Here is a 19,487-nt window from a genome sequence, read left to right as displayed (position 1 = left end):
ACCCCCCAAGAGTGCCGTCGTCGTGCGTGTGTGTTGGTGAGCGGAACTGCCGTTCAATGCGACTATTTTTTTCCCTTCCGAAGAAATTTCCATCTCAGTTCAGAGCTTTTCGTCCGTGCGGAGCTGCTGGTAGTGTGAGCCTGAAACTTTTCCGAGTCGCATGTCTGTGCCGCAATGAGCTGTCTCAAAGGATAATACCATTTTGAGTGTGCTGTAAAGTGTTAACTTTTTCTCCTGTGATAACCATTGACAGTGGAAGAGGTGTCCAATTCGCTAGCTCGTTGGGTTTTCAATCTATTCACGTGTGACAAGGGACATTGGCGAAGGATTAATTTCTGTTCACTAGCTGCGGAAAAGCTCGAAATCCTTGAGAAGAAAACGAGGACAAAAAAAAAGTCTACTGGAGGTAAAGTGATTTTTGCAGCACTGTCTGTGGCGGAATTTCATCGGTTTTCACTGCATTGGAGGAGATTGCGATGCAGTGGTGGGTCATCGATGGAAAAATAGTGAGAAGCTGAAGATACTGTGAAGGAAAAACAGAAGCAAAAAAAACTATATTGCGGATAGGAAAACCTCAGCGTAGCGAAAAAAAAAGGTGAGCGCTAAAGGAACTAGCACACTGCTGTAGGAAAATCAATGGTGGAACAGACGAAAATTTGATATTTTTGACTTTCAAAATAACACACGTAAGATACAAAAGGCAGAGATTAGAGAAGGAAACCGTGAGAGAAAGAAGAAAAAAACGAAGAGTGAGTAGATATTCCAATTGCTGCTTAGACTACGATACGGAAAAGCGAACAACTTTTGGACCTAACGGGATCGGAAACTGAATTTCGGTGACAGCTGTGACACCAGGAGAGAGTGGCTACGTCTGACACGAGGGAAGGGGAAATCAAAAACTCAAATAAAATTAGTTCAGCTTTTCTTGCTCGGTGAACTTTGCTCGTAAGGGTGATCCGTTTGTTGTATAGTCGACCGAGGGCCTTCCTCCTCCCACCAACCATTTCCTACCCACTGACTGGCGCCGAAGGGTTGTAAGCAGGAAGCAACGCGAAGGGTGATAGGGAAAACCGTGAGAGCCAGAGCAGGACAGAGTTGACTATCCGTCGTTTGTGCTACTTATTTTGAAAGCATTGGCAGAGTGGCAGTAGCGCCAGTAGCAGAAGCAGTAGCACGTTATCAGCATCAGCAGAAATAAAATTCGTAGAGCTTTGAAGCGAAGTAGCTACAATATAAAAAAAAAACACACATCAGCTACTGTAGACATCCTCGTATTCCGAACTAGCAACGCCGAGAGGGCGGACGACGAAATCTCTCGCGGTTTCTCCTGTGTTTTCTCATTGAGGTTGAAGGCAACATTATTGGTGAGGAACTGCTTCACAGCAGTCAGTCAGAGATTCTCCCATCCTTGGAAATTATCCTCTTTTCAGGAGCCGTGAAGTGAAGTAGCAGCCGTCGGTGAGTGTGGTGCGGTGTAGAAGCATAACCGTGACTGTGTTTTCCGCTCTTCACTTCATCTCTCGAGATTGTGTAAGCAAATAAAACCATACAGCAAGACAAATATATTCTCGACCTCTGACACCATATCCGTGGTATCTGGCACATAAGGGAGTGCTTTTCATAGTTCACGCTAACGAATTGATTCCGAAGAGGTACGAGATAGAAATATCATCTGTCACCTACCGGAAAACACAAGGAAGAAGAAACACTCGGATGAAGAAAAGCTAACCCCAGAAAATTTAAGTAGATAATAAACCCCAACCCGCGAGTAACGTACTACAGTAGTGAGTGAGCGCACAAGTGGAGCCTGTTATTGTCTTCGTTGCTCTTTACTAAGTGGATGTGCAGTGGCAATTAGCGAATTTCACACAAAAGGAGTCGGAAAACACACAGTTGAGTGAACCACGCAGCCAGAAGAGCGCCTCTTGAGAAATTGGTGTCATCATCGTTAAATGCTCCTCTCTACGGTCTTATAGCTTTATTTGCGGTGAGTAATGATACTGCTTTGTCATCTGACCTTTTGGTTTCCTCTGGGAGATAACAGGAAAAACTATAAAAGTTGACCAAATTGAAATGTGTTTGCATTTTTTTCGTACCATTGTCTATATTTTTTTTTAATTTCTTATTTTATAGTACAAGTATTATGCAACTCTTTGGAATAGTCGGAAATTGGAAAACGTCTGCCTTCTTGCCAACCAAAAAAAAAACATTCAAATTAGAACCTGTCTGTTTTGACAGCGTATTGAAATCAGTTATCCTCGTCCTACTTAACCATCACTGCCATCTGGTTGTACAACTGTACATACTGTACAACCATACTTTGTATGGTATAGCCCTAGCGATTCTACAACCGGATTTCAGTGTGCATTGGCTCCATTAAGGGTAATATTTTGTTTTCCTTTCATACGTTAAATGGGGCTTGGATCTATCAAATCCACAATATATCAAATTCTGACAGTTTTAGCGAACCGCAAGGTTAAGTTATTAAATCCAGATTCAAATCGTTTTTGGATTATGAAATATATTCACGGACTATTTTCTTATTCGGGCCACGGGCTTAAACTCTCGCATAGAAGCGAAATCTTCGTATCTTTCAAGGATAAAGGCTCAGTCGTAATGAAAGCTTCTACTGCAGTATTTTTTTTTTCAATTTTATCTCGATCGATTGAACGGTTTCGGTCAACTGAAAAAATAATTCAATTTATAAAAAAAATCTATTCAGAATAAATTTCTTATCAAAGGAATTTAAATTATGGACTTAAGAACACATTTTTTTCAGGCGTGACATTTGAAAACGGCACAAAAGCTATTGTAAACAAAAATGGTAAGGCCCTTTCCATGCAAACCGAAGTACACGCAAATCAATACCACTATTGGAAAGGGGAGAATTTCCCCTAGCCGATGATGTTGTTCAGTTCACGTATAAAGGGTCCAACTACTTTTGTTTACAGAAGCTTTTGCACTGTTTTCAAATATTACGCGAGAATTTATTCCAAACAGTGGTTGGCATGAGGAAAATCACCTTTCTTGCTCGTCGTTATTTGGTCTTAGATGCATATTCCAATGATTCATACTTGATTTTATTAATTTTGAAGAGACTTTCTCGAAAACAGACCGTCTACGTGAGCATGTTGGTTGGTCCAAAATTTACCCTTGAATTTGGTAAATCGAATGAACATTCTTTCGTCAGCTATAGTAATTTGACGAGTATTCAACTTTATGTTTTATGTGAATGTAAACGTTTATATTTAAGTTTTGAACAGTGAAGGCTCATCAAAAAGCATTTCTTTCAATATTAAAAAATCTATGCTGAAATGTTCGACATACCAGAGCTTGGCTTTCCTCTCGATTCTTATCACTCACTCCTTCTTAAGAACACTAAATCCAATTTAAACTATGATTTAGCTGCACATTTCTGCGGCTGGATTTGCTGTGATCGTTTGAGTGTCTTATTTTTTTTCCAAGACCAGTTATAGCTATTCAATAAAAAGATACATCAAATTAGAATCTTCAGCAAAAATAAACGACTTCTGAAAGTTTTTAGAACAACTCAATGTTATCATAAGATATGTTTTACATACCACAGGGTGATTTGGAATACGTGTCACTTTTGAAAATGGTCATAGCGATGAAGCGCTAGAATGATATTTTGATATCAGTACATCCCAGATATATTACATATATATATACCCCTATTCTATATTTCGTTCGAAACGAAATTCCTATACAAAAAAATATTTTTTTTTTGTATGAGGATTTCTTTTCGAACGAAATGCAGAATAGAGGTGATAACCTTCATCTAAGCATACTTTAATTCAAATATCTCTCCCTTTACCTTGAATTATCAGTCACATTTGTCACGAAAATGATCCACAGCTGGCACGCACGTTTTAGTTTCAGCACTTTTGGAGTCCTGGTAATGAGTCTTATCTCAGATATTGAACAGATTTTCCACGCATGATTCCTTTTTACCTTTATAGTGATGCAAGCAATAAATGTTTCATTCTTTCGATCAGATTTCAGTTTCTACAAGATTACACACGAATTGATACAAATGTATGGCTTACTCCATTGTCACGTCCATCGCTGCTTGAAATCGAAAACGAATGAAATTTAAAATCCTACTATCAATACAAGCTGATATTTGTACACACTTTAAAATGAAAATACTTGAACATGTAGGGGAAATGACGGCTTCGGCATGCCAGACTATTGTCGGCAACCCAAATTGAAACGCTAATTTCACTGGATTTTCTTGAGAAAAACACTTCGCTGAATACATTCAAACTATTCTTCAATTTGATTATATTTTTACTACTTACTATTTTTACTATTGAGATTTGCATATTTGTGAAATCGGTTACAGTTATTCTGAATCACCCTGTAATATACTGCCGCTCATGGCAAATCCGTCCCATAGCACAAATCAGCAAGCCGAGAAAAACGCGTTTTAAGTTTGCTTCGCCCCATTGCTTCTTTTTCCAAACTTTTCAAGAACAAAATTGTTGAATTCATCCAGTGTTACGTAAATATGAGTGATGAGCTACCAGTTTCATTGAAAATCTCAGTTTTGATAAAATCACAAATGGGACCGACTTGCGATGAGCGGAAAGCATGAAACATTAAAGATAGATAATTGGTGTCTTGAGCAAAGTTAGGCGCGGTACATAAATTACGTAGCGCAAAAAATCCAGATGTTGGATAAGTAACGCTTGACAAGACTTCCCCCCTAAAATTACGTGACGCAAACTCACTCGCCTTGCTTTTTTTCAAAATTGAATAAAAAATCTCAATTAACAGTTTGACAAATTTTTATTCTGGTATGATGCAAGGGTCGCGTGGACTTATTTAACAGCAAATTTTATTGTTTGGTTCTGATTTTTTTTCCACTTTGATTAACCTCCCAATACTCCCTCCCCCTAACAATAATTGCTCGATAGGTTAAGTGACAAAAATTGGCCAGTTCCTCTAGGGCTTGCGGAACCTGTTCTGAGACCACCAGATGGCCAATTTGATCCAAAAAAGTGAGACGGCTTGCCGCAGAACTTCTCGAACCTGTCCGCGGCAACCAGATGGATAAATCCTTAAAAGATGATATGGCGTCTTCTGGATTTTTACCAACATTCTGAGAACAATGATATGTCGCTCGATAGGTTTCTGATGTAATGCGAAATTGACCAATTCTTCAAGGGCTTCCGAAACCTGTTTTGGAAGGTTATATGGCCTCTCTTGGATTGTCCTTAAAATTAATAAATCCAAAATACATAGGGTTTTTGATCTAATTTTCGTGCTACAAGGCACAACCCGCACTTTACCTCGCTTTTTTGAACGGGTTTGAACAAAACCGACCGTTTGCGGGCAGAGCCTACTGCGCACTCAAAATCTAATACTGCTTCTTGATTCTAAATTCGTTCTACGAGTTACGGATAAACGTAGAAAAAGGGGACTCGTTAGGAGCGCTCCTTTTGTTTTGAGAACAATGAGCGTAAATATTCATACAATGCGCTGTAATAAGATTTATGTTGTAGCTAATGAACTAACGCATCGGAACAAACCCATTATTGATTTGTGCACGGTGAAATCATTGACATTTTTTATTTTTTCTGATCGATAGAACGGAAATGGGCGATTACGACGAAGTAGCGCTCTACCCTAGTACAGGATACCAAAAATTATGTTTCAGATTGAAAAAATTAAATAATGGCAACGTCCCAGAGTCCGGCATTTTGAATATTTTTGATGATTTTACGCTTTTTCTGATATTTCTAGCTTCATAATCTTTCTCAGTTTTCATATACCAAGATCTAAAAAAAATAAAATAAATGTATGTCTCAGAATATTAAGTTTTTATTATTAATTCCTGGATTGAAATGATTTCAATGTTTGAAATTAAAAAAAAAAATTTCTTTGGAACTCATATCTGGATTTTGTAAAGTATTTGCATAGGATCGTCCCAAAAAGCTTTCAGAATTACTTTTTCTTTCACGATTTTCCTCAGTAATCGCATGATTCTATTCGGTATTATCTAGAAATTTTCTCCATAACAGTCTCAGAATTCTGTGCAGATCACTTTAAGAACACCTTCCTAAAAGCTCTTGAAATTCATTCTTAATGTATCTTCTCGTACTTAATCATTCTCGCGAGAATTTGTTTAACGCCATAACACCGAACCTGCTAAATGCGTATCGATGGTAAGACACTGCCACCTGCACCGAGCTTCTTTTGTACTATGACAGGATTCTAATTTCCTTTAGAATTCGCTAGGAATATTTTTGGAAAATTGAATGGTATGCCATTTAGAACTGAGATATTTACCCTTCCATTATTTCCTTGGAGTTCACTCCAGAATTCTGCTCACAATGCCTTTAGAAGGATTTCATGGAATTTATTATCTTGCAATTCTCTTGAAGTTGGAAGTTTGTTTGGAAATATGCTCTAAATTTCTTGGGAAACTCTCCCGGAGAAGTAATGAAACTCTTTAAAAAATAATATAAATTTGCTTAGGAATTCTCTTGAAACTGTCTTCAAACTAGCATGGAATTCTGCAAAGATTGTGTTGAGCTATTTTAAGTAGTGATTGTCCATAAAATTATTATCCATATTTTCTAGTAGATCTCCTCAAAATTTATCTTTGATCGATTGCGTGATCAACATTTATAAAATTTTCAGTCGCAGTTTTGCTATCTAACATGAAGCTTAATTTTGATAATTTATAAGCTAGAGAAAGGTCTGAAGAGGGTAAGTTCATAGCTCCACTAGAGTACGGCAGTATGAAAATATAATAGAAGTAGGAATTTAACGAAAGCCCATCAATTTCCCTTCGCTTATTTTCAACTTCTATTCAATTTTCATACTGCCGTACTTTACCGGAACTATCAATCTACCCTCTTCAGACCTTTCTCCTTCTTCTCCTCTTTCTTCTCTTCTTTCTTTCCAACCAACTCTGATTATTATGAAGACCCACGAACATCCCTGAAGTTCTTTTTATCACCCTAAGGATCTTCAAAATTGTCTGGAGCTCTACTAACATCTCTGAAGTTCTGCAAAGGACTCTGAAAATCTATGAACATCGTTCAAGTTCTGTTAATGTTTAAGACGATCTTTGAACTTAACTGATGTTCTGAAAAGTTTCCTAATGCACTGAATATATACGAACATCGCTGAAGTTCTGCAAATTACTCTGAAGATCTACGAACGTCCCTGAATTTCTTTAGATATCGAGCTGAAAATCTTGCAAATAAAGCTTTAAAAAATAAAAGATCCTCGAACTTCCCTGAAGTAATACCACTTTCTCTCCAGATCTACGACCTTCGCTGCTTTTCTGCAAACTATTCTGAAGATCAATGAACTTCCGTGAACCTATTTTGATTTCTCTGAGGATCTTTCTTGTGAAGTACTGAAAAACGTGATTACCTCTCACCCCAGCAGGCCTGGGTTCAATCCCAGTCGGCGCCGCCGGGATGTTCTGAGGCATAACATCTCTGATCACGCCTTCCTTCGGATGGGAAGTAAAGCCGTTGGTCCCCGGTTCATGAGTTGATGGCTCGATAGGTAGGGTCCAGGTGTGGGAGCTGCCTTCCTGGCACGTTGGTAGCATTGGTGCTCAGCACGGAAAACAAGATCGTCGGAAAAAAACAAACCAAAGGAAAAAAAAAAAAGTACTGAAAATGTTCTCGAAGATTTACGAACATCTCTGAAGTTCTGCAAATTTCTCTAAAGATCCATGAACTTTCCTAAAGCATTGAAAATATCGATGAGGATCATCGAACGTCCCTGAATTTCTGAAAATTTCTGAGAAGAGCTACGACCTTCCCTGAACTTCTATTGATTTGTGAGAAGATCTACAAACTTCGCTGATGTTCAGCGAATTTCTCTGAAGTCCTGCATTCCCAAAATAAGACCCCCCCCCCCCCCAACATGCGTTACGCAATTTGTGCACGGGCTCAACTCTACCAGAAATAGCTTAAAAGTTGATGAATATTTAGAGCTCTTTAACCAAAGGGGCCACCCTATCTTCACTCACATCTATAGATTGGCTAAAACAAATGAAAAAAGTAGAAGGGTCTGTGCCTAGGGGCACGAACGGAAGCTTGACGTAGGACCACTAGTGCACAGAACAAATGTGAAGAGCATTTCAGGCATAACATTTGATAACGGCACAAAAGCATTTGTAAACAAACTTTCTAAGGCCCTTTACACGCGAACCAAAGTACGCCCTCGCAAACCAACAACATCATCGGACAGGAGCAACTATCTTCTTTCCGAAAGTGGTATTGGTTTGCGTGAGCGTACGTTGGTTCGCGTGTAAAGGGCCTTAGAAAGTTTGTTTACAAATGCTTTTGTGCCGTTATCAAATGTTATGCCTGATTTAGTTCTTTTAATTAAACATTTTGTCAAGCTTATGCATTCATTTTCCATCAGCAGTGACTGTTATTTGCAGTGACATCAATCGGAAACTACACATAATTTGTTTTCCGTTAATTGTTCACAGAGGACAGTGGAGTGCAAAACATGTCTGGTACCTCTATATATGCAATTTGATTAACATCCGAAGTCCCTCCCTTTTTAAACTTTCTGCATAAAAAATAACTCACCCCTCAAAGAATTTCCCGCCAATTTTATGTATGGGGCGGGGCAGAAAGTATCTTTTGCACAGAATATTAAAAAATAGGAGTTATTTTTAATCATGCTACAATTGAATAAAAAGGGTTTTTCCCATACATTTTTAAACCGCTTTACTACCAGTCTCCAGAGAGCCAAAAACATTCAAATTTGAGAGAGAAAATTCTTCCTCACGAGCTCAATCTCTCAACATGCCATGTATTTTGATGACACTCGATTTGTGATTTCCCTTTCACACATTACAAAATAGAGTACCTGACACTACAAAACATGTCTGGTACCTATATTTATATTTAGATTAACATCCGAAGTCCCTCCTTTTTTAAATATTCTGCACAAAAGGTACTTTTTGTCCCGCCCATACATAAAAAACGGCGGGAAATTATGTAAGGGGTAAGCTATTTTGTGTGTTGGGTAAAAATCAACCAAATTTTGCACACTTTCTCATTGATGTGTATTGTGTACATGCTGTCAAACTCGAAGTCGTGTTTTTCGATTCAACGAAAATGGAGGTGAACCAACGCGAGTTGAGAGAACAAATTCTTTCCAAACACCTGGAATTTCCTGACCTGTCGCACCGGCAGTTGGGAAAAATGTTGAACATTCACCATTCAACCGTCTCCAGAGTGTTGAAGAGGTTCCAGGAGCGGTTGACGTTGGACCACGGCAAAGAAGCTGGAAGAAAACCGGGACCGGAGAACAAAAAGACGGAGGGAAAGGTGAAGCGGATGATTAAAGCAAATCCCAACGTCTCAAGCCGTGATTTGGCTAAAAAAGATCGGCATGTCGCAGAGCTACGTCCAGAATGCAAAGAAGAGAGCTGAACTACATACATACAAGGTACAGAACTTCCCAAACCACGATGAGCGGCAACAATCGACGGCTAAAACTCGGGCACGGAAGCTCTACGAGAAGATGCTGACAAAATATGGCTGCTGTGTGATGGACGACGAAACGTATAAAAAACCGATTTTAAGCAAATTCCGGGGTTGGAGTTTTTCACCGGCAAGAGCAAGTTCGATGTGGACGACAAATTTAAGAAGAAGAAAATGTCGAAGTTCGCCTCCAAATATCTCATTTGGCAGGCCATCTGCTCTTGCGGACTGAGGAGTGAGCCTTTCGTGACAAAGGGCACAGTAAATGGCGAGATCTACAAATCTGAGTGCCTCGAGAAGCGCCTTTTGCCGTTCTTGCAGCAGCACGACGAAGCTCCGCTATTTTGGCCAGATTTGGCATCATGCAACTATTCTAAAAGTGTCCTGGAGTGGTATGAGGCCAATTCTATCCATTTTGTTCCAAAGGACATGAATCCGCCAAACTGTCCGGAGCTGCGCCCGGTGGAGCAGTACTGGGCAATAATGAAGCGGGAACTTCGGAAGAGCAAGAAGACAGTCAAAGACGAGAAGGGCATGTTAAGAAAATGGAAAAAAAAACTGAGAAACTGGTACCGGATGACACTGTAAAGACTTTGATGGAGGGCATCAAGCGAAAATGCGTTCAATTTTACACTCAAGGCTCCATCGATTAACTTTTCTTTTGATTTTTGAAGTAAATATATGTATAAAACTACCCTAAAATTTTGGTTTTATTCTAAACATTATAAGAAAATTGGCATGACATTTTCGGTGTCGCAATAATTTCGTGTTCGCCCTTTATATAAGAAAATTGAAGTATTTTAGGCATTTATATTGTTTACAATACCAATAGTAACTGTATAAAATATACGAAAAGTTTAAAAAAAATGTACATTTGAAAATCGATAAGAATTTAATTTCATAAATTAATAAGCCATTTTGTGAATCTTTCAATTGACAGGCCCTTTTTGCTAAGCCGTTATGCTTGTCATCAGAAATGGTACGCCCTTTCCTAAGCCTTTTCGCAACGTCAAATAAATTCAAACAAATCATCGGCCCTGCCTCAAGCAGTACGGCCTAGCTTTGGTTTGAACATTTTCAATTATTTCTACTTCACTTATCAATGTAATGACCACAATTAAAGGGTTGTGTCCTATGCACGACCGCAGTATGAAGTAGAACCACGCCAAATTGATGTATGTCATGCATTTTTGACTATTATACCACCGGTTGGAAACTAACGATTTAAAATTGGCTCACTACTTGACTAGCCTTTTGGTCCCAAGCAAATCGATTAACCTACCCCATTCTAGTCAAAATTCTAGTACTACACTATGTTTGATTTGATTCGCTATGCAAGTTTGACAGATAAAATGAGATAATATGATTATACTTTATCTTAACTTTGTCAAGTATTTCAATGTTTCGGTTATGGTTCACTTTTGACGTAGAACTACGTCTTTGTCGACTATACTGGGGTGCAAATCAAAAAATATGTGTGGTGAAGGAGTGTTAGGTTTGGAACGCTTGTAATTTTGTCATTTATAGATGAAATTAAAATCCAAATACGCCAATCGATAAGATATTACATTACGAACCTGCTGAAATAAATATTTTTTCCGATTTTTCTGTAATTAAACTATTGATAATGTACAAATGATAATTTTATCACTGTTTTCATGAAATAAGCCTTTTTTTTTCCAAACCCAGTCATCATAAACGAATACCACTTGGTTGCACATCATTCTGCTTGAACATGAAAAGATATAAATCAGCGCTGCTCTCCTGCCTCTGCTCATTCCCGCTTCGGACGGCGTGGCACTAGGTCCTGCAGCAAGCAGGACTAAGTCAGCGGCTAAAGGTGGATCACGGCGTGTCCACCACAATGAGGAATGAAACTTGAAAAAACGTGCATGTAAAACCCCCTCCCCCTTAACAACCTCTCCCCCTCTCCATTAACAATAACCCAAAAAAGACATGGACTTAGACGATTTTTTTTTTCGGGAAATAAATTTTATGCAAACCACAATTATGTATAAACAATTAATTTTTTACATGCAGAGCCAACATTTTCAAAACACAATTGCATAACAGGGGACATACACTCGATGGATTACCAACAACTGACTGTAAAACATATCTGGTACCTCTATATATGCAATTATATTAACATCCAAGGTTCATCCTATTTTACATATTCTGCACAAAAGAAACTTTCTGCTCCGCCCCATTCATAAAAAACGGCGGGAAATCCTATCAGGTTCGGTTGCTGTCGTGCTTTTGCTCATTGTCACCTCGGACGGCGTGGCACTTGGTCATGCAGCAAGCAGGACCAAGTCAGTGGCTAAAGGTGGATCACGGCGTGACCACAATGAGGAATGCAACACAATGAGGAATGAGAAAATGCAATGTTTTTAAAACACCTCCCCCCCCCCCCCCCTTCACAACAACCTCTCCCCCCCAACAATAATTAGTAAAAACAAAAGTTTTTCCCTTAATTTCTTTCCGCACCAACACTTTCAAATTTGAGAAAAAAAATTGCTTGGAAGACATATTCGATGATATTATTACTGTAAAAGTAGTAGTAGTAAAATTTCGTTTATTTCTGTTGATTATGGTGTATACATTGATTTTGCATTTCAATTGATTAGCCTATCTGGCTCTTCATCTTTGTTCATTGGATATTCTAATTTAGTATTTGCGTATTTCATCTAGTTAACAGAATACCCCTTGGGGGGTGTGTTTTGTTTTAATTGCAAAATTTGATAACCTACCTAACTACGAGTCTAACGTAACTAACGTGCCAGATCACGTATGATCCGAAGATCTGATCTCAGACAGGTGTCTCTGAACCTTTCCAAGGAGACCGTTCGTCGCTCTTCGAGAGGCTGAAGGCCAGCCAGGCGGTGAACCTCAGAATTTCGGGTCCGTGGAGGACTGTTTAGGATCATCCTAAGGATCTTGTTCTGGAGTTTTATGTGTTCCACACATGAATTGTTGCAACGTGATCAACAAATCAATATCTATGTGTCGGCCACATACTTAATATATGTACATATAAAAACCATGCGTGACCACACATACACCCAACCGGTGGATGTAAGATTCGCTTACAATTATGTTGGATTCATCATCAGAGGATGTAAGTGGAGACCGCATGAACCGAGGATGCGATATACCTAGCTGCGGTCCGATGTAAGAAAATTGGAGACAGAAAAATGTGGAGTTGTATTAGTGAGTGAAATTAATTATGTCGAAAAAAATAGAAAAAAGGTTGCCGACTGGACTCGAACCACGGACGTTGCGACTATCAGACCTGTGCTTTCTCCACTGCTCTTTCCATGCTTCTGAATATGGTCAGCCTAAAAGCAAAGATGAAGCGCTCATTTTCTCGCATGCTCGACTTCGTATGCTTTTTCTGCTGGAGAGATTCGAGTTAAGTGTGTGCGTCGTTCTACAATGTTCTACAATGTGCGTCGTTCTACAAGCTTACTGGTATCGTCGAAAGCGTAGATTGAACCCGAAATAAAAATGCTCGACTTCGTATGCTTTTTCTGCTGGAGAGATTCGAGACAAGTGTGTGCGTCGTTCTACAATGTTCTACAATGTACGTCGTTCTACAAGCTTACTGGTATAGTCGAAACCGTAGATGGAACACGAAATAAAAAAAGACAAAAAACCATTACATCGCCTGCATGGTCAATTTCTAACATTCGTTGCGATGTTCATGAACAGAGGATGATAGGAAACGGAACTAACATTAATTGTAATAGATTTTTGGTTTGCGTGTACACACAAAAAATTATCTGTAATTAAATTGAAAAAACCATTGGTAGAATTAAAAGTTTGCGTTGGTTCTTTTTGGTAGAAAGTCTTTAGCATTCAAAACAAAAGTCAGCCAACTGTCAATTAAAAAATAACTCGTTTTTTACTTTTAAAAGTAGAAACTTTTAAATCGAATTGTAGAACTGTCAAAATAAAAATCCATGTTTTTTAAATAGACTCACGAAAGGATTTAATTTAAAAGATGGGCATTTTTATCGCAACGATGTACGTTTTGATCTTAAATATGAATTATTTTTAATTCGACTGCTATATGCTTTAAAAAAAAACAATAGAAATATTATATTTAATATATTTTCGTTGATTTATATTTTTGATGATGACTGAAAGGGCACTGCATTGTGGAATCTTCCATGGGAAGCATTTTACGCAAATGATACAGTTGGTGATGGTGATGGTGATGGTGGGAGTAGCCTTCTTTTCCGGCAAGATTGACGAGGCTGCTCAAAACACATAAATTAGTAAAATCGGAAGTAAGCTCGAAAGTATTCGAAAATTTCATCAACGTAACCTTCAAATCCCGTAACTGGAATATCCTTCCGATCCTTCCACTCGATAGCGTCAGAAGAGAAACAAGCGCGCCGGCGGATGAAAATGTGGGAAACTTGAAAAAACTGCTGCTGCTCATGTTAGCTGCTGGTCTCGTTTTTTTCACATGTCCAATTTGGCGGGAAACCGTGGTCCAGTACTGTCAAAAACTTTGCAATGAAGAGGTTTTTGACAGTTTTTCAACTTTTATTCTAAAACATACACTTGTAAAATTACAAGCCGAAAGTGAAAGAAACACTTTTAAACCAAAAAAATATGTTTTATTTTGAAAATTTTCATAGTTAAAACTACGAAATTTGGGAAACTTTTAATTTGATCGTGCATTATTTTTAAACCAACAATTTTTGTTCTTTGTGTGTAGCTGCGGTCCGATGTAAGAAAATTGGAGACCGAAAAATGTGGAGTGTATTAGTGAGTGAAATTAATTATGTCGAAAAAAATAGAAAAAAGGTTGCCGACTGGACTCGAACCACGGACGTTGCGACTATCAGACCTGTGTTTTCTCCACTGCTCTTTCCATGCTTCTGAATATGGTCAGCCTAAAAGCAAACATGAAGCGCTCATTTTCTCGCATGCTCGACTTCGTATGCTTTTTCTGCTGGAGAGATTCGAGATAAGTGTGTGCGTCGTTCTACAATGTTCTACAATGTGCGTCGTTCTACAAGCTTACTGGTATAGTCGAAAGCGTAGATGGAACACGAAATAAAAAAAGACAAAAAACCATTACATCGCCTGCATGGTCAATTTCTAACATTCGTTGCGATGTTCATGAACAGAGGATGATAGGAAACGGAACTAACATTCATTGTAATAGATTTTTGGTTTGCGTGTACTATTCACTTGCGTATAAATTTCATGTGCACTTCGGAGTGGATTCTGTTTATGTGTGGTCAAATGAAAATCATGTGAAATTTCACATTAATATATTTGTCAAGAAAAATGTTTAAATTGTTTTGAGTGAACCATAACCGAAACATTGAAATACTTGAAAATTTTAAGATGTGTAATAGTCAAAAATTCATGAAAAACATCTATTTTGTGTGGTTCTACGTCTTACTGCGGTCGTGTCTAGGACACAACCCTTTAATTTTTTTTCCTTGATTTGTTTTCCGTGCTGAGCACCAATGCTACCGACGCCAGGGAGGCAGCTCCCTCACCTGGACCCTACCTATCGACCCATCAACTCATGAACCGGTTTGGCAAATATAACTTTTCCGCGTTTCGGTTTAGTGAAACGGGACCCAAGGCTCATTCCTAATTGTGAAAGGTGATCACGCCGTCCACCTTTAGTCGCTGACTTGGTCCTGCTTGTTACAGGACCAAGTGCCACGCCGTCCGAAGCGGTAATGAGCAAAAGCATGACAGCAGCGCTGTTTTATATCTTTTCAGGTTCAAGCAGAACGATGTGCAACCGCACCTGATAGAATTTCCCGCCGTTTTTTATGAATGGGTCGTATAGAGGTACCAGATATGTTTTCAGTCAGTTTTTGGTAATTCTCTCTCTTCATATAGACCAATGTAACATATCCACCATTTCTAGAAAATCGAAGTTGAAGCTCGACAGATTATTATTTTAACTGTTTAAAAGCAATACATTTTGCAATACTATTTTTAATGTAGTCAGTGTATAATAACGTTGAAAATTCAGAAGAAACGGTAAAATCACAATTTTACTTTGAATTTCATGCTACAACATAGAAAAAACCACATAGGACGTTTTGACAAGTCGAGTTGTACATCGGACATGTTACATTGGACGATTTTTCTCAACGACATAATCAATGAGTGTTACATTGGACGTTTTGTCTACATGATACTAGATTCCCTTTCACAGATTTCAGAGTATAGTACCTAACTTTAGATTGACCCCGCCTTTGGAAAATGAGCACCAATCATGTTAGGCAGTCCGAATGATCGAAGTAACAATCATGTACCATCATTTCAAACTGTACATTGGACAACTTTTGATCAATGATTATCTTAAATAAATGAAAGTAAAATTGGATGGATGTTTTTGTATCACATACAATGATAGAAGAGCAATAGTTTGTATCGCTTAACTCGATTTGTTTACATTTGTTACTTAGGACCTTTTGAAAAGTGACGTGAGAATTCACCAACAGAATTGAATGTAAGCCTTTTTAAACAAAATTTTCTCAAATTTGAAAGTTTTGGCTCTATGGTAAGCGGTTAAAAATTTAACGGAATTTAACTTTTGCTTTTACTACTTTTGTAGTTTGCTTATAATTTAGTTCCAAAGTGATAAGTCCATGCCTTTTTTGGGTTGTCGTTTAAGGCGGGAGGGGAGGGGAGGGGATGTTAATTGTATGAAAACAGAGATAAAATTTTCATTTGTACATTTTTCAAATGTTTTTTTTTTGTGGAAAATTGAAAAAAAAAATATATTTTAGCAGATTTGTAACGTAATATCCTATCGATTGGCGTATTTGGATTTTATTTTCATCTATAAATGATAAAGTAACAAGCGTTCAAAACCTAACACTATTTCACCACATATATTTTTTGATATGCACTCCAGTATAGTCGACAAAGACGTAGTTCTACGTCAAAAATGAATGGTTGACCGTTTTAATTAATTGAAAAATTCCTTTGATCGGATGTTTCGGAAATCGAGTTATTTTTAATTATTTGTATCAATTATGCGGATCTCTCCTACACGATTAGCGGTACTATAGAATGGTATCAAAGCCCGTTTTGTTTACGTTTTGGTCAGGCCATTTCAAATGATATTCTAGATTTGATTATTTCATGATGATTGGGTTAAAATTACCCATCACTTTTGAATGTTGAGTTATACCAAAATAATTCTCAGCGCCACGCACACATATGATGAATTTGTTTGTTTATGAGAGTATGAGAGGAAATGAGAGCTTCTCATTCGGTTTTAGCCTATCCATATTCCGAAGCATTGCGAGAGCAGTGGAGAAAACACAGGACTGCTAATCGGGGTTCGAGTCTAGTCGGCATCCTTTTTTTTTCGACATAATTGATTCCACTCACTAATACACTCCAAAGTTTTAGGTCTCCAGTTTACTTTCATTAAACCGCAGCTCGGTATATCTCATCCTCTGTTCTCATGCGGTCTCCACGAACATCCTGCGATGATCCCGACGAATATCTCATTCTTGAAAGCAAATCTTACATCGTCCGGTTGAGTGTACTAGTTATCTAATGAAAATCAGCTCAATTGATTAAAAGGATAATCGAAAAATAGCGGTAGGTGGATGCTACTACCCACCGCATAAATTGAGGGATTACTGTGTTCGCCGTTAGCCATCGTAGTCATATTGGCCATAATGGTCAATTCGTTATTCTTGACCTACAGTCCGGCCGGTTGCTGGCCCACCTGTTCATACAGTTTAACGTTTTTTCCTTATTATTATTATTTTGTACCTTTAGAGCACAAAAATAACATGAAAGTTGATTAAGCTTGAATAAATAGGGGAAAAAACGAATTGGAGTGATTTTATGCGACTTTTTCCATTTTCTTCAAAATACTTATTTTCAGGGTATCAGATTTTAACATCTCCGTTAGGTTAGGCTTAAAACATCGCCTCTAAATTTTAAACTCGAATTGGATAAATTTGATAGCATTACCTCGTTGTCATACAAAAATAATTCAATCCTGGGTTTAACGATAGACCCAAAGTAGAGATATAGATCGAGGTTGGACTGTGACTGCTTAACGAAGCGATACGCATTAGTGCTTTTTTTTTTTTTCCTTTGGTTTGTTTTTTCCGTCGATCTTGTTTTCCGTGCTGAGCACCAATGCTACCGACGTGCCAGGAAGGCAGCTCCTACACCTGGACCCTACCTATCGACCCATCAACTCATGAACCGGGGACCAACGGCTTTACTTCCCATCCGAAGGAAGGCGTGATCAGAGATGTTATGCCTCAGAACATCCCGGCGGCGCCGACTGGGATTGAACCCAGGCCTACTGGGGTGAGAGGTAATCACGCTTACCACTACACCACCGGCGCCGTTTACGCATTAGTGCTAAAATCTACACACTTAGAACAAATCATGTAAATTTAAGTGCTCTGAGACTGACATAGACCATCGTTAGTTTTGACATAAAATTGAATTCAACTCAATCAAACGTACTTTTCGACGAGTAACGAACTCTTCAGTCTCGGAGCACTTAATTCCATATAACATGTTTGTTTACGTTTTATCCTTACGTCAAAAGGGGATTCCGTCACATGTAAAATTAGTTATTTTTAAGCGTGTATTTAGCAGGGGAAATGACTCTAATTTTGGCCTATGGATCCAATGATTGGGCTCTTATTATTATGTTCCCAAGAACAATACGTCATCTGGGCAAAACAAATAGATATTTGCAGATGCTAGTGAATCATTTTCAAGGAATTCTGTCCATCAAAATGAATGTATGGTCCCCGAAACTTCCAATTGGAAAATGTATCAACGCTACGCTCCTCATAGAGTACTGATTTCAAAGCCATTGCCATTGCCTCTGGAATGCGACACCGTGCTTCTCAATAAAATGAAACGGAATATTTGAAAAAGCACGTCGCCGTTTTTTTTGGTGTACGAACATTCTCCACCTAGTGTTTCTTGTTCTTGTATATGAAGCGGAACAATTTCAAAAACATTTTATTTGCCATCAACAACGTTCCAAAATTCTCTAATTAACTTAAAGCCAAACTGTGCGATCAGTTTACTTCCTCCTGATCCTCCCCAAAAAAGGGTCAAGCCATTAAAAAGCCAATCATGTAATGAAATGCCGTATGAAAATTTAAATCCCTTCGCATCATTAACTTGGTCGCTTTTTTCCTCTCAATTTCATAGAGCCGTCGTCGTCGTTCAGTACAGTGAGTAGGAGGAGGGTGGACGCATCATAAATGCGTCGTTGTGTCCCTCGTTTCAGTACCTACGGGTCTGCTGTTGTGTTCTTTTTTTTTCCTCGTTCCAAACGATCACATGAATAGCAATCGACACCATTTTCTGCAATAGGATGGATATTGTTTTCTGTCTAAACGGCTGTCCTCTCTCTGCTGGTACTTACTGGTTTAGGTGCTGGCGAGTGGATTGAGCAGGACCATTTATTTTTATAATCAAATCAATAAAACATACATTATGTAATGTATGGCTTATGTATGTGTAATGCATAAATACATTCAGATGCTATCTAGAAATAATGGGATAGATTTTTTCCTTCGATTTCATGTTACTTTTTCTACCAAAGTTTCATATCCCATCCACAGCTAGTTCCAACAAAGTTCGACCCGGTGACCAAACATATACACAAACACACGTATCGGAAGGAAGCAGAGCTATTTTTTCCCTTCTTATTTTCCATCTTCCTCGGGTCGACAACGGTGGCAGCTCCACGTAGAACGGAAGAAAAACTTTGGGAAACCTATTAATATTTTATTGCGGGCACTTCATTTAAACAATTTCAGCGAAGGCTATACGGTTGATAACGTACAAAGCCTCGCAATTTCCTTGATGACAGTTACTATATATAACAAAAGAATATAAGGAGACAGGGAAGGAAAGTTTACCACGAACAAAACTGAAAGGAAAGGATAGGCTAGGGAGATGCGACGAGATATAAACAAAAGAAAAACGGAA

The 19,487-nt window shown here is 38.4% G+C and overlaps 2 protein-coding genes across 5 annotated transcripts in view; one reads left to right on the top strand and one right to left on the bottom strand.

Annotated features, from left to right (window-relative positions):
- Positions 1-19,487, top strand: part of LOC135712869 (acetylcholinesterase) — a 273,865-nt gene that overhangs the window by 141,956 nt on the left and 112,422 nt on the right. For 3 of the 4 annotated variants that reach the window (XM_065235952.1, XM_065235951.1, XM_065235953.1), the window contains exon 1: positions 149-1,987. The exons of the other annotated variant lie outside the window; for it this stretch is intronic. The gene's annotated coding sequence lies outside the window, so the exon portion shown is untranslated. Of the gene's footprint in view, positions 1-148; positions 1,988-19,487 lie in introns of those variants that run through there. 4 annotated transcript variants of the gene reach the window in all.
- Positions 1-19,487, bottom strand: part of LOC135712884 (uncharacterized) — an 81,557-nt gene that overhangs the window by 8,138 nt on the left and 53,932 nt on the right. The gene's annotated exons all lie outside the window — the stretch shown is intronic.

Source organism: Ochlerotatus camptorhynchus, unplaced genomic scaffold, assembly GCF_037179485.1.
Source record: "Ochlerotatus camptorhynchus isolate MF236.1 unplaced genomic scaffold, CSIRO-AGI_Acam_v1.1 ptg000510l, whole genome shotgun sequence".
Taxonomy (NCBI): Eukaryota; Metazoa; Arthropoda; class Insecta; order Diptera; family Culicidae; genus Ochlerotatus; species Ochlerotatus camptorhynchus.
Note: the sequence above shows the minus strand (reverse complement) of the source record. Positions and strands in the feature narration are given on the sequence as shown.